The sequence below is a fragment of the Rhipicephalus sanguineus genome, chromosome 9 (assembly GCF_013339695.2).
Source record: "Rhipicephalus sanguineus isolate Rsan-2018 chromosome 9, BIME_Rsan_1.4, whole genome shotgun sequence".
Taxonomy (NCBI): domain Eukaryota; kingdom Metazoa; phylum Arthropoda; class Arachnida; order Ixodida; family Ixodidae; genus Rhipicephalus; species Rhipicephalus sanguineus.
This window is the reverse complement of record NC_051184.2, coordinates 85,770,606-85,785,502: the sequence shown is the minus strand read 5'-3', so window position 1 is coordinate 85,785,502 and position 14,897 is coordinate 85,770,606.

Sequence of the window (14,897 nt, the reverse complement as noted above, 5' to 3'; positions counted from 1 at the left end):
GTGAATCATTCACCAGCTACACTGAAGACGTCCTCGACTTGTGTCAGAAAGCCGACGCTATCATGTCCGATTGTGACAAGATCGGCACATCATAAAAGACATCGACGACGATGCCTTCACCATGCTTCTCGCCAAGCACCCTAGCACAGTGGCAGAGGTCATAACGATCTGCCAAAGCTATTGTCACGGGGTCGTGACGTCGACGAATACAGCACTCGTCGTGTTTAGGCTGAAACTCCTTATTTGGCCGAACTTGTGGCCGGGAAATGAAAACTCAAGCTACAGCAATACACGCTGTACGCTGATATCGGCGAACAGGGCGTCGGTCGTCGATAAAACTGACAAGCGGTCAAGCGCGTCGTCTTTTATACAGTCGCTATCGAACTTTCCAGCGATATCGCTGGTGGCGGCGTTATCTCTCGACAAAGCTGGAATATTTGCGTGCGCCGCGCAATCATAACAAAACGATCTACTACAATCGCAAAGCTTGTCAAACACTGCTTCGCGGAAAGCGTCGAGCGTCGATAACCGTCCTTGCTGGTCAAACCCGAATACATCAAAATGAAACAAGAAGTGGGCTTGGCACTATGAGGAGCTGCGCCGGCAGTGGTCGATGACCCGTCGCTCTCCATCACGCGACGCCGAGCTCGATGGCTTGTCGACCATATCCGACCACTCTGCGTTGCTTGCAGAGATGAAGTCATTCGTGCGCGAGGAAATCGTGCGCCAGTTCTCGCTGCTGGACTTTGCTCCAGCACAGAGAACGTCGACCACACTTCTGCTTCCACTCCTTCGAGCAATCAAGCAGGAAATCACGGACGTCATGCCCGAGTACCACCAACACCATCCGGCTCCGGAACCACTGAGTTACGCCCAAGTTCTTGCAAGAACACCCCCAAGAATCCCTACGGCTGCCCCACACATTTACGCCGAAGCCTCCGCTCGATCTCAGTCTTTCGAAGCGGATGTACCAGCAACCTACGCCGACGTCACGCACAGGCCACGACTGTGGCCCACCATGCAGTCATATCAGTTGCCGCCCCGTCAATCCCGTCCTGCCCCATGGGCGGGCCCTGACCCAGCGAACCGATGGCGTTCACCTTACAACCGCAGCATATGCGTCGCATGCGGTTACGCCGGCCACGTGACGCACGATTGCACGGTGTGCAGCCGCCTAGTGTCGCGTCGCCTGCCACCAGCCAGTCGAACCGCTCATATTATGACCCACCTACGCCTGTGTCACCGACGACTCAACCAGCTCGTACTACCCGTCGTTCACCGTAACCACGATGCCGCTCACAGTCACCGACGCGGCCACGTCCGGTCCCACGCGACCAGGAAAACTAATCGTCGCAGTCCGCGAGGAAAGGGCTGCGATGCTATGGAATTGCGAATGCCCTCAGCGAAGCTCATCGAACGTGATAGACGTTCTTGTGGACGGTGTTCGCGCATCTGCCCTTATCGACACTGGAGCCGCTGTATTCATTATGGACGCTAAACTTAGCCGTCCACTACGAAATGTGACGGCGCCACCTTCCAGGCTCTTCCTCCGTACAGCAATCGCCCAAAGTATTGACGTCGGAGCGGTGTGCACAGCCCGTGTCATCATTCAGGACGCTCTGTACGCCATCGAATTCATCATAATTTCTTGATGCTCTCACGACGTCATCCTGGAATGGGATTTTCTCGCCGGACACGACGCCGTAATTCATTGCGCACAAGCCGAAATGGAGCTCTCACCATTCTCAGATTTCAGGCCGGCAGACAGTCTATCTGCTGCGACCAAGGTACTCGTCAAAGACGACACCACAGTTCGTGCAACTGCTATGTCATTCTAATGCATCAGTCTCTGCGACACCGTTGCACTCATTTCTCCATGTGACCGCGTTTTCATTAGGAAAGGCTTCCTGGTGCCATTTGCGACCGTGGAAGCCACTCAGGGTGACACCAATATTTTTGTTACCAACCCATACCCGTTCATTTTTACGTTGGTTTGAGGGGAATGTCTCGGCAGAGCGGAACCGCTCGAAGACGCACAACTTATGGACGGACCGGGCGACACGCACTGCTCCAGCTACCGTACGATCAGTGCTGTTTCTACATCTGATTCGTCATCCGATGATGTATTTGGTTCCTCGATTGCTGACAGCCTTACGTCGGTCAACGTTTCCAGCTTGTATGCCTGTTGGAAGAATTTCGTTCTTCCGTGAATATCGCGCAAACTTCTCTCGGCCGCACGTCTGCTGTCACGCATCGCATCGACACTGGCGCCCAACCACCACTGTGGCAACGTCTATCTCGCGTATCTCCAACAGAGCGTCGCGTGAATAACGAGCAAATCGAAGACATCCTTCGCCGCGATGTTATTCGACCCTAAAACAGCCCGTGGGCGCCTCCTGTCGTTCTCGTTGCGAAGAAGGACGGCTCTGTGAGGTTCTGTGTGTACTACCGACGACTGAATAAGGTGACCCGTATGGACGTTTATACGCTACCTAGACAAGTCCACACCATTGACAGTCTGCAAGGAGCAGAATTCTTTTCGTCGCTCGATTTGCACTCACGGTACTGGCATGTCCCCATGGCTGATGACGCTTGACCGAGGACAGCCTTTGTCACGCCCGACGGCTTGTACGAATTCAAAGTCATGCCGTTTGGGCTGTGTATTGTTCCCACGACCTTTGAGCGCATGATGGATGCGGCCCACGTGCCTGTGCTACCTCGACGACGTTGTCGTTTTCATCCCGGATTTCTCCAGGCATCTGAAACGCCTGCGGTATGTTTTGACGCGTTTGAGCGACGCCGGGCTAGAACTGAACCTAAAGATGTGGCGATTAGCAGCACGGCAGCTGGCAATACTAGGCTACGTCGTGTCCAAGGACGCAATTCCAGCCGATCCAGCCAACCTTCGGGCCATGACAGAGTTCCCCAAATCTACGTCCGCCAAAGGACTGTGCAGTTTCGTAGGACTATGCTCCTAATTTCGGTGCTTCATCCGAACATTCGCGACTATCGTGCGCCCCAGAAGAAGCTCTTTGGTAGCAAAGGGCCCCTCAATTCGAGGTCGTCAGAGTGCGACGGCGCTTTCGCAAAGCTCCGTCGTTTGTTGACGGCGCCTCCCATACTACGCCACTACAACCCTACGGCCCCTACAAAGGTACACGCGGACGCCAGCGGTAATGGCGTCGGCGCTGTCCTTGCGCCGCGCGAACCTGGGTTCCCGGAATATGTCGTGGCATATGCAAGTCGTGCCCTTACTAAAGCCGAGACCAACTACACCGTTACGCAGAAAGATTGCCTGGCAATAATCTGGGCCCTTACGAAGTTCCGACCTTATTTGTATGGTCGCGCATTTGATGTCGTCACGGACCATCATGCACTGTGCTGGTTGTCGTCATTGAATGATCCCTCAGGCCGTCTCGTCCGGTGGGCACTTCGCCTGCAAGACTAGGACATCCGCGTGCTGTACCGTAACGGAAGCCGTATCGATGTTCACACCATCGCTACCGTATAGCGCAAGGATAAATCGATCGCCTCGCTGATAGACATGCTCACTGGTCCGTCGGCGACACCAACCACTCGCGCGTTGTGTCGTCAAGCTCACCATTTCGCCGTTTGCGACGACCTCCTCCACCGACGCAATTAGAACGGCGACGGCCGCCAGTGGCTACTAGTATTACCCCGCTGTCTGCGTTCTCAAATATGCAAGTCGTTCCACTCTGATTCGCAGAGTGCACAATCTGTGGTCGAAAACCTTCCACCGCATTCGCCAACGATACTTTTGGCGAGGGATGTACGCCTAGGTGCAGAAGTTCCTTCGCTCCTGCATCGATTGTCAGCACCGCCAAACTTCAATGCACCTGACTCGCAGGTCTGAATCTCTACCTTGCCCTGACCGACTGTTTGGGCGCGTTGGCGTCGATTTGTATGGGCCACTTCCTCTGACCTCCGCTGGTAACCGCTGGGTCATCGTCGCTGTCGACCACCTCACAGGATACGCTGAAACTGCCGCACTCCCAGCGGCTACAGCGCGCGATGTGGTCTCCTTCCTGCTCCACTGATTCATGCTGTGTCACGGTTCACCCCAGGAGCTGCTCAGTGATCGAGGCCGTGTCTTCTTGTCGGAAGTCGTCGATGCCATTTTCAAAGACTACAACGTTGTTCACCGCAAAACGACTGCTTACCACCCGCAGACGAATGGCCTCACCGAACGCTATAACAGAACGCTTGTTGACGTGCTCTCTATGTACTTCGCCGCTGATCACACCAATTGGGATGCTATTTTGCCCTTCGTCACCTACGCGTACAATGACGCCCCTCAGAGCACTACTGATTTCCCCCCTCTTTCTTACTGTATGGCAGGCACACAATCGACACAATCCTTCCATACAAGCCGGATGGATCTAAGTGTGCGCCTATTTCTACCACAGTCAGATTTGCTGAAGAGTGTCGCGAACTTGCCAACACATTTACTACACATGACCAAGAGCGGTAGAGGAGCATTCGCGGTGACACAACAACTTTTGAGCCCACGTTCCTCCCCGGAGCGCTCGTATGGCTTTCGACCCCTACCACTGAAACTGGCGTCTCTTCAAAAGTACTGCCCAAATACGAAGGTCCCTACCATGTCGTCGAACGCGCGTACCCTGCAAACTACCTGATCGAACCCATTGACCCATGTTCGGACATGCGCCGTCGAGACCGCGACATTGTCAACGTGGAGCGCCTCAAGGCCTACCATGACCCACTCATAGTGACAAGCTGTTAGGTCGCCAGACGGCTCCCTTTTCGTACCCGGGATAATTGTTGTGAAGCCTTGGAACTGTGCAGTGGGTCGTCCTCTCCGGCTCCTTTCGGACAGAACGCGGGTCGTGCTGAGAGTCGGCCCCGCCTTGGTGGCCCTATCGTAAAAAAACAGCGTTGCCACTGTCTCCCAGTGCCCTTCAGCGCACTGGTTGGCACTGGAAACGCTGTACAATGTGACCCAGTGTCTTACAGCGCACTGGGAGGCACTGCGCACGCTGTACAGTCTGCCCGCGCACTGGGAGCACTGGCAGACCATTGGAAAAAAAAAACTGGGTGAGCTGAGTGAAATTCATATAAGATTTCGTATTGCGTCGCGAGAAGTCGAAAGAAAACCTTATCGAATATGTTGAAAATATTATTCTACTCTTGTTTACACATATCTATCTTTAGTTTTAGTTAAGCGACGGACGTACGTATACGCTAAAGTAATCATCTGTCGTGCGCGCGCGCGCTTTCTCCAAAGTGTGTGATCGAGTGTCGTAAATGTAGTTCACATAACTTCATCGAAAGAACTTGTCATTCGCAACACAATATGGGCTCGTACCGCTGAAATCCTCACGTCACCGGCAAGAGTGAGCCAATGTAACGCTCAATGTTGGCGTTTTTAGCTCTTGATTAGTGCAGTCGAAGGTGCAAATATGGCCTCGCTTGAGTCAGGTATGATCGAAACTACATTTGAACGGTTATTACATTATTCGTAATTGACTATGCACGTTCTTCACAGCTATCGTGGTGCACGGAGTACAGCTCTAAGCCTAACGGTTGGTTCGGCTAGGATGAACAATTGCGGCTGTATAGTACGCGGAACGTAAACAAAAAGGTCAGAAAATTTGTTAAAACGGGCGAAGAAAACTAAAGCGTTTTGTGTGCAGGTCAGGGGAGCTATGTTCTTTACATAGGTATGACTAACTGCTTAGCGAGTCTGTGCGATTGCCGCAACACATTTGCGGTTACGCTAATATTTTTTGCGGCAAAACGTGCCCGATAGACGTTCTGATCCTAGGCAGTACATAAAAAAAATTAGCTACCTTCTCTAAGGTTCTCGCGAGCACGAAGATACTGAAATCTGCGTTTCTAAACGAGAAACAATAAAATACTGGCTACCGGAAGTAGTCATAACATGAAGAAAAAAAAGAGACCGTCTCTCGTCTTCAAGGTGTGGTGCAGCGTTAAAGTGTCAGATTCAGGATGTATGGAGCGTTGAGGTGGTGGGTTCGACTCGCGCTCGCTCGTGCTTCTTCTTACGCTTTTATTGTCGCAGTGCTCGCGTATTAGCCTTAATTACGATCTGGGTCCAATTTTGGCCCGTAACGGGTGGCCCAGTCTGCAGTGCGCCACCGTACAGCGTGCCAGCGTCCCAGTACCAAGCGCCACACTGGTCAGTACCCAACAGACGCCTTGAATTCAATGTCTCAGTTCGTTTAATTTCTGCGGTTTGACGTCACGTTTGCGTCATGATTGCGCGGCACCTTAAGAAGAGGCGGCGTCCACGTCAACGATTTCGTCCCAGTTTGGCGCTCACCTGAGCAAGGGGTGTCATCACACTGCTCCTGTGGGAGTCCGCACTGAGTTTGAGGCACCCTTTTTCAGTCAGACACACCGTGCCATCAAGCGGCGTCGTATCAAACGGTGAGTTGGCGGCGCTTTCTAACTTAGGATTTTAAAAAGCGATCACTTCACCATGCTTTTTGCAGGTACTTACGTTTTCCCTCTTCATTTCATGACCTAGCTCACATTGGCAGCCCCGTGAGCGCGTAGCCGCTGGTATGTGCGCTGCGATTTGCGTAGCCATATTTGAGAAGACGTAATAGACATTCTGGAATACGCCTCGTCAACGAATCGCGTGAGTCCGTTCTATCGTAATGTAAGAGATCGTGCTTCCGACGTGTTCAGCTGCTCGAGGGCCGAAGTTGTTGTGAAGGCTCAGCACTCTCCAAGAAGCGCGAGTTTGCGCGGCGCGGTCAAGTTAACGCCACCGACGATGATCGCGCAAGCGAAGCCAAACGGACACGCCATGCCTCGCCGTCGGAATGCTTCTCCAGGTTCGCCGGCCTTCCCTCTTCAGAAAATGTTTGAAGGGTTCTAAATTGTTTAAAGCCTTCACACGGCGCGGGGTAGCGACCCTGGTCTGCGACCAATCAGCGACGCTGCTCTGGTTGTCTCGCCACTTTCTCCTATTATGTTCTCCTGGTGCCGGTTGAACGGTCGCGGCAACGACGCGCAGCCGTAGCCTATCACGGAGGCCACGCATGTGACCTTATGGTTCTCTATCGCGTTGGGGCACTAGATTTTAGCGAGTGTTTTACAATCCGTCAATACCGGTCGTAATTAAAAACTCTAGTACTCAGTGGAGTTCAGCTTACATCATTTACGATTCAGCTTGAGGTTTATAAGAGAGAAGGCTACAAATTAAAGTATAAAGGCCACAAACAACAACTTTGGCACTCAGGGGCACTTGAACGGGCACCTAGATCTAAGTACGTGGGTGCTCCTGCATTTCACTCTCGTCGAATTGCGTTTGTCGTGGCTGCAACTCAAATGCGAGCTCTCGTGCCCAGCAGCGCGACGAATTACTTGGTAAAGTACCGGGGCGGGTATGAGAGGCTCAGCGGACATACAGCCCACATGAAACATCTGTTGGCCGTTAGTATGTGGTATGAAATGATGCACGCGAGCACCTGGGGAACTCGCTTCATGCCTCCCGGTCAGGTGACTGCAAACGCTTTGACTGCTATGTCAAGTACAGTGTTGTCTACGAATGTAGGCAACTATGGTAATTAAGTATCGAGTGACAAATAATCATCAAAATTATCTAGGGAACGTCAGTGAAAAGGAGACACATTGATCAATGACAATATATGGTATGCACCCACAAATTCTTGATATTAAACGCAGTGCAACGTATTCAAATTGTACATACCGCTAATAAACCTGTCCAATTAGTCTTATAATGTGCTACGGGAATCGGAGGGGGCGAGCCGCCGGCAGCGGGGTCTAAAAGAAACGGTAGAATGAGCACGAACATTTTTTCTGTGTCATATAGCCTTCGGCGCCATTTGAAGCATCAACACACTTTGCGAGCGGGGAGGTGCACTTGGTCCATTTATGATCAGAATCTTACCGGGAAATTATGACGTTGACCGTGTCGCAAAAATTCCTGTAGTACTGCTAGGGGCGCGTTGTTCTAACCAATTTGAAATGTCAGTTTACAGAGGGAAGAGCAGAATAAATTATTAGCGCTGCTATCTATTTGCATTGCTATCTTCAGACGTCACTACGAATACTGACGCCTGAAAAGACGTCAGTATGGGCAGTAGTACAGCTCAGCGTTAGCTGCCCTTCGGCTTCAAGTATCCTTGAGTAAGGAAATTTTACAAAACCATGCTAAGGTACAAAGACGCCAGTAGGTAAAAGAAACCTGCACACACGTTTTTCCGCATGTTACGCTCTCATTCATTGGCAACTTAAAAAAAAAATTCCTACAATGCCAACTAAGATAGGATGTGAAAACAGATTATTCATTGTGCATCACGGCAGTTTAAGTGTTAATATGGCAGCAGTTATTTTGATGCGTTCCGCCAGAAGCAAATCACTAATATGCTGAACGATCACCACAGTCTCCTATTCACCACTGAAATATTGTTCCCGTGACTTCCTTAAGTCGGTTCGTTTTGAACGCTATGCCTTAAATACGCTGTCGCATAGTCCTTCATATACCGCAGAATTATCTGGAGATGCCTTAAAGGGACTGTCTACCGCGCCGAAAACATTTTCTGATTGTGGTGAAAATGAGCAGATCGTTCGTCACATCGGGGGCAACCAGCATGCTCTTGCCCCATAAAGAATGAATTATATTTTTATTTGATGTTCAAAATCGTGAGCGTCACCCAACATCGATGTCGTCAATGTACTGGCAGGACACGAAACCTCGCAGTTAGACTCATTTTGCTTGAAAACAAACATGCATATCTTGAAATTGTATTTTACGCACTTGAGGTAGCTTTCAGTTGCGTCAGAGAGTAATTTTTTGTTTTTTTTTCTCAGGCATCCAAAACGGCGCGCGGTGGCGCTGCTTGCGGCGCCGTCTTCGAAAGACAGAAACTTCTGCCCCTGGGGCCAAACCAAAGTAAGGAATCGCAGGTAGCGTGGCGCCGCCTGCAGACACTGTCCTATCCTAACCCATACGTACTATCTAAGATAGATGCCGAAACACACGCACCACAGTGCAGATTCTGCGACAATAAAACAGCCACCCTGTACGACATGCATATGGGAATGTCCACACAATTCACTCATACAACCCAGGACACAACTAAACATAAAAGGGTGGAAGGCAGCTCTGTCCAGCTCGGATCCAAAGACCCAAGATGCCCCCGTGAAACGTGCGAGGAGAGCGGCCCGCACCGATGGGATCCCAGACTGGGGATCCCACTCACCGATGCTCTCAAAAACATAAAATAAATGTTTTATTCTCTCTGTCGATTTCATTTGCTTCAACTCATGCGCTATGCCATGCGGCCCTCCTCGCTGGTCGTAATGTGCCGCTGTATTGTTGTTGGGATGTCTCACATGTGCTGCGCTGTGAAGGCGTGCATTTATCGTTTCTTTCTGATGAACCAAGTTAGCTTGGATTGCGGCAGCAGTGCTAAAATAAACGCATGAACGGCGATTACAGCAAAACAAGTGTTCTGTAATCGTATAATAAGGCTTCATTTACCCGCTAGCGCACTGAAAACGACTGTTACATTCATTACATTAGTGTTCAGCGAAAATAAAGTAATCCTGCAAAAATTCCATATGCTTTCGGTTTCAATTTTTTGCGGCACTACAACCGTGATCGCGTCCACCAACCAGTGTTGTGGGCATGTTTCACTTCAATTGAAGAAGACCGAACGCACATCGAAAAATTCTGTTTTAAAAATTTCTACTCACTTTCCAGAGAAACCGATGCAAGTTTGGATATTTCAGGCGGTGCGCTTTCTACTGCAGTACAAAACAGAAAAGCGATGACGGGTGGTAGACAGTCGCTGTTTAGAACCAACAGAGAAGCAATACTAGACGGATCAACATTCTTTAAGGGGAACGGATGGGCAGCCTCTGAAGCTACTAAGTGTAGGAGATTTTCTACGAAGGAACTATTGTGACAATATTCGTGCGTCGCAACGTTTGAAGAATTAGTACGATTCATCCGTATTCAGTGAAACCACTTTGGCAGTAGGCCTAAGTCTCCCGTCGTTACAAGCGCAAAGCTGAAGTTTTGCTTTTAATTGTACGTAGCCGCTGTACCAATCTATTTTTCTCGTTGCAATGATAGCGGCTGTTTGTGAATCTGAGGGCCACGGGGTCGCGCGCGTTGTGCTGTCCCAGCAAGTAACATGCCAAAGGATTTCTTCAGACTTCGTTGAACCAATCTTCATGCCAATAGTGATAGAGCATTTCACATCGAGGCTGGCATAGCATAAATGTGCTTGCTGCAATACGCAAGCGCTCCTCCCACACGTCACTGCCCTATCGAGAACAATGAAGGAAGTAAACTTTGAGGGCACATTGTTCTTTTATTGGACACATACTCCATAAAACTAGCAGATAATGAGGCCAAGGAACGTATAGAGGACAGTTAATTCTACTGTTTTAAATCTGTTTTAATCATTCCGATTTCGCGTTGCAGAAAGTAAAGTAGACGAGAAGACAACTTGCCGCCGGCAGGGACCGAGCCAGCAACGTTCGTATTACGCGCACGACTCATATAAATGTTATCCTATGAATTGAGCTATGGCGGTGGTCGTCCACATTTTCGTTTATTTATATGCATGAAGCCTGGGAGTGTTAGTCATGAGCCCATGAACCTTTAACGAGCGGACAGTTGACCAATAAGCCATCGCATACTACCTGAAGGCATAAAGTCTGCCGGCACAATACCCTCGCTATGAATCATTGAAGAAAGGAAATTTTGTGGGCTCCCCTACTGCAAAACCCAGCGCCACTGGGTACCAGTGTCTAGGGCCATGCCTGAATATGGGCCTAGTGTCACGGTGGATACTGGGACGCTGAAAGACGCTGTGTACATCGATACATTCACAGTGACCGCGCTATATGGATATTTGCTTGTATAGATCTGCCGGGAATTCCACATGTTTGGTGGTCATCTACACATTTAGTGATGACTGTCTGCAGCCTACTTGTGAGGAATTTCGCAAATATTTTGTAGCCAACGTTACATAACTCAACATTAACTCAACAATGTTGCTTGTTGGGCAAGTTAGAACAAGCGCAAAACGGCTCAACAGCGTTAAAACGACGCTGCTTACCTGACATACATAAATATATTAATAAAAATGTGCTATACGAAGCATTAGTGCAACAAAAAAAAAAACAAAAAAGAAGACGCCGCATGAAAAAAAAAATTGGACCATCTCCCTGAAGGGAACGCTGATGGGATGCGAAGCAGCAGCGTTGCGCACGGGTGGCGTCACGGGTTGAACGGCGCTAACGCGGGTGCTGCGGTGAGCGCTGGAAGATTCGTTTCACGGGAAACTCGGTGTAGCGTCTACTGGTGTAAACGCTTTTTTGAAACGCAGACACAGGAGGCGAGCGGGCGTTGGAGCCGGCAGCTGCGACGCTCCGGCGGCTGAGGGAGAGAGTGATGCACGCGCGCACCTGCGAGGGAAGCGTGCGAGGGGTGCGTGGCGTCAACGCCCAGCTGCGGCGTGACCTACTTGGCCCCGCTCCAACACCTGCGCCGAGGGAAGCGCGTTGCCTCGCGTTTGTGCGGACTGACGGATAGCGTTACACAGGCTAGTCAAAGAGCTGCTACGCGTCTAAAAACCGAGTACGCTAACCACGTACGCTAACACTGCGCCATTCCGAATTTTTTTGGTAATGCATGGAAAGATGACCTGTCATTACTGTGAGCCGCGGACTAAATAATTCGTCACATTCGAGTTACCTTAACATGCACAACACCCACATTGTTCCTATAGTAGGGGACATTTCAAAAGTCAAGTAAACACACACAAGCGCCCAGAAGTGGAAACCATCGGGCGAATTGGTGTACTTCCATCTTGAATGAATGCTAGCGCGACAAAAACGAGGACGAGAACTGAAAAGACACACTACAGCGCGTTCTGTCTTTGCTATTCTCGTCCTTGTTTTTGTCGCGCTAGTATTCGTTCAAGATGGAACACTGCGCACTTGAGCAGCTTCCTCTCGGAAGACAGGCCACGTGGTTCGTGGTGGCTCGGCGTGGCCGTCAATCAGGTGACTTTTCCATAACGAATAAAGTCCTAACACCATAAAGAAGTCATGGGGTGTCCTATTGGTGGGGTTGTTTTTGAAACGAATGAACCTAATACCATGAGCTGTGATAGAAAGGTCTTTTCTGACTTTTCCCTTTAGAATGTCCCAAAAATGAAATATTAATGAGAATTAACAGACAATAATGCCAAGGAATGTAAACGGCGTCTTATTTGTAGTAATTAGAATATAAATGTGAAGAAAGTAAAGTGGACGAAACGATAGCTTGCCGCCGGCAGAGACCGAACGCAGGACCTTCGAATAACGCGTCCGATGCTCTACCACTGAGCTACGGCGGCGGTCATCCTCTCGTCCACTTTAAGGTGTACATATGTGCATTTTAACCTAGGATTGTTAGTCAGCGCCGATCGCAGCCATAGCATCGAGTGTGGAACACTCTCTTTTTTTTCTGCTGGCGACACGTAGCACGTGATCTTTTTACGAGCCGACAGCTAACCAATAATCCCTCGCATACTACCTGAAGGCATCAAGTCTACCTGAACGAGACCCTCGCGATGAACGATGGAAAGAAGGTTATTTTTAAGGGCTCGTTTTTTTTTCCACGATGCCAGCAGCAACGTGGGTGTTACCAACAACGGATGCGCCAAGCTAATATGTAGCGCCTATATTCTTCAATACTGGATACCGCGAATCCGCGCAAGGCAAAGAAGAAACGCAGATTCCCAGGAAAGGCGTTACGCGCAACTAAGCTTCATTTAGGAGAGTTTCCCTAGATAAACGGTACGCAGCCGAATGACACGCGCAGGCGCACTGCACGTACCTTACAGTCACGTTGCAGTTGTTCCAATCGCGTTAAAGTTGTTATGCTTATACTTGTCCGTTATGACAGAGAGCGCACGCACGTTTCAGGAACATGTGTGTATTGTAGGAGAGGTTCTTGAGAATACTTGAAGAAGGTAATCATCACCGTGATCAGTAAGCACAAGCAGCAGAACCGGAGTTGTTATCGGATCCGTTCGTGATCGCGGCTACGAGGGGTCCAAGTGTAGTGAAGTGCGAGGTATAGTGCAGCTGGCGGAAGTCCTGCATTCCTCTTAAGATGAAATGATCTATGATGCCTTCTATCGTTGACGTGGCAGGGAGGTCTTTTGTTTCCCTGTCCACATCGAAGCCGTGTTTCACGCAGTATAAGGACCAGGCATTGCGGAGTCTTGATAAGTCAATGTTGAAGTCACCGGTAACGATGAGAGGCCTGGTTCTCTCGGCAGATTTATTGCAGGGAAGCATTCACCCCGTTTTTTTTTGTTATAATCAACGTAGTTCACGTTTCTGACCACGTGGACGTTGAGTGTCATCCAAGGGAGTTCAGTCTTCAGCTCCCTCACTTTTCTTGCGTCGGCCGCGGTGGCGTAGTGGTTACGGTGCTCGGCTGATGACCCGAAGGTCGCGGGTTCGATCCCGGCCGTGGCGGTCGCATTTCGACGGAGGCAAAATGCTACATACCCGTGTGGGGGCGTGTCACCGGTTCAACTATGACTGCGTCGCTCACGCGGATGCTTTTACTTGTGCAGGTGCTCCTCACTTCAGTTTCCTACCAAGTGGACAGGATAAATCTTGGAAAGCTGCATCTTCGGCCGACGTTTCTTGCATCGCCTATTTTTCCTTGGAAGGCATCGAAGGAGGCAACGACATATGTGACGCACGGATCATCACCGCTTCTTCTGGACAATGTCCGATACCAGTCAACGAACCCTGGAACGTCACTGTGCTAAACTACAGCCTACAAATGCAACCGCATCTCAGTGTGTCTCTGGGGCGTGGCACCGGTTCGACTATGACTGCGTCGCTCACGCGGATGATTTTGCTTGTGCAGGTTAGTCTGAACGCCGCATGCGGTACCCATTACCTTTTTATTCTGCCGGTGCCACCGCGAGTGCTTTTCTATAGTGTGAGAGCCCATACTTGTCATTCGCGTCCCATTTATTAGATGCGAAGTATCTTAAGGCCGAGCTCAATCCGGTGGTGGTGGTGTGCGGCGTGACCACCCTTACTGCGCATGCGCATACCCTCTCCGCATACCTCCTCTCCACTCACCCTCCCCCTTTCCATCCCCACTTTCCCTCTCCCCTACCCATCTCCAATACCCCTCTCCCCTCCCCCTTTCCACTCTTCCTCTGAAACGCGGGCTAGACATCCCGAAATTCTCTCCTGCGCAACGCCGCGATGAGCTCGAGCGCATGCGCTTCCCCTCCCCTTCTCTCTCCTCTCCTACGCTGCCCCCCTCTCGCCCGCCTATCGACCGCGTTCCCCGCTCGCCCTGTGAGAATTAACGGCCAGGCTAGATGGAAGATACGACGCGCGTAGCGTCCCTCTTCGCGTTCCACGACGCGAGGTCGGTAGACTAAACCCGGTCCCGACGATACTCTTCTGAAACAGCTAGTTGAAGGTAAAAAAGTAATTAAGAAAAAACTGGGTACAATTGAGAAACATCAAGCTGAAAGCAAGTCTGCCATTTCGAGCCTGAACGAACGTATGAGTAGGTTCGAAACAGCACTCTGCAAACTCGAAGACTTGCACGACGTGGTAAGGGAATTCAAAGAGAAATGCGAACAGCAGCAGGCCCAAATAAGGTCGCTTGTCGATAAGGTTGATGACCTCGAAAACCGTAGTAGGAGGTGCAACCTAATATTTTATCGTGTGTCAGACGACCAGGAGCATGAATCATACGAAAAGGTTGAGAAGTACATAACATAAATTTGCGAGTCGAAACTACACTGTAATAAAGTTGTCATAGACAGAGCACATCGTCTTGGAAGGTACAGTCCGAACAAAAAGCGGCC